Source organism: Microtus ochrogaster, chromosome 18, assembly GCF_000317375.1.
Source record: "Microtus ochrogaster isolate Prairie Vole_2 chromosome 18, MicOch1.0, whole genome shotgun sequence".
Lineage (NCBI taxonomy): Eukaryota > Metazoa > Chordata > Mammalia > Rodentia > Cricetidae > Microtus > Microtus ochrogaster.
This window is the reverse complement of record NC_022020.1, coordinates 4,568,821-4,570,190: the sequence shown is the minus strand read 5'-3', so window position 1 is coordinate 4,570,190 and position 1,370 is coordinate 4,568,821. Positions and strand designations below refer to the sequence as shown.

The 1,370-nt window shown below is 47.9% G+C and overlaps 1 pseudogene; it reads left to right on the top strand.

Annotated features, from left to right (window-relative positions):
- Positions 1 to 286: 286 nt before the first annotated feature.
- LOC101991941 lies at positions 287 to 880 on the top strand (annotated as a pseudogene).
- Positions 881 to 1,370: the final 490 nt, after the last annotated feature.

Genomic DNA, 1,370 nt, shown 5'->3' with positions numbered 1-1,370 from the left:
CTACAAGAGCTAGTTCCAGGACAGGTTCCAAAGCTATAGAGAAACCATGTCTTGAAAAATAAAAAACATAACAACAACAACAAATTAGTTTAAAAATTGATGTTTTGCTCCTCCGGCAGAGCAAGATACCCAAGGGAAAGAAGACCAAAGGTAAGAAGGTGCCCTCCACCCCCACATCCTGAAGAAACAGAAGCCAAAAAGGCGGTGAATCCTTTGAGAAAACGCCATAGAACTCCGGCATTGGGCAGGGCATCCAGACCAAGAGAGATCTCACACGCTTCATCAAATGGCCCCGCTACATTAGGCTGCAGTGGCAAAGGGCCATCCTCTATAAGCTGCTCAAACTTTCTCCTGCCACTAACCAGTCACCCAGGCCCTGGACCAGCAAACAGCAACCCAGCTGCTTAAGCTTGCTCTTGAATACAGGCCAGGACGAAGCAGGAGAAGAAACAAAGACTGTTGATCCATGCTGCTGACAAAGGGATGTCCCAACTAAGAGACCATCTGTACTTCAAGCAGGAGTCATACAGTCATCACGTTGGTAGAGAACAAGAAGGCTCAGCTGGTGGTGATTGCCCATAATGTAGACCCCATTGAGCTGGTGGTCTTCCTGCCTGCCCTGTGTTGGAAGATGGGAAAGGCCAGGCTCAGGCGACTGATCCCCAGGAAGACTTGCACCACTGTTGCCTTCACACAGGTTGACTCTGAAGACAAGGGAGCTCTGGCTAAGCTGGTGGAAGCTATTAGGACCAATTACAACAACAAATATGACGAGACCCACTGCCACTGGGGAAGCAATGTCCTGGGTCCTAAATCTGTGACTCGAATTGCCAACCCGGAAAAGGCAAAGGCCAAAGAACTCGCCACTAAACTGGGTTAAATGAACACCCCTAAGTTTTCTATATGTAAATATGATTAAAAACTTATCTTCCAAAAATAAAAAAATGAAGTTTCAAAAAAATCAGGTAATGCAGCTTCTTGTGCAGTTATGATTTGCTGTGTGATTCTAGGGAAGTTTCTGCAGGTCTCAGCACCTTCAGCTCCCCCAGGGAGTTCCTAAAAGTGCCACAGCTGTCACTGCATGGTTCTGAGGACAGAGAAGAAAGGTTACAGAACACTATCTGAGGCTGAGGACACAGTCATGCCCACCTTTGCTGCCCAGGGTTAGTGGGAAGAGGAGAACCAGCTACATACAGCAAAAGAAGGAATGTGCCCAGACAGGGAGCAAATGCGTTGGGCCCAATTCCCACTGTCTTCCAGAGTTCTAATCTCATAGCCACTGAAGTGATGGGCTCCAGTATCATCACAGTTTCCGGAGGAGGTGGTGATGTGGCCATACAGCTATGGAGAACAAGGTTCGCCTGGAGTCC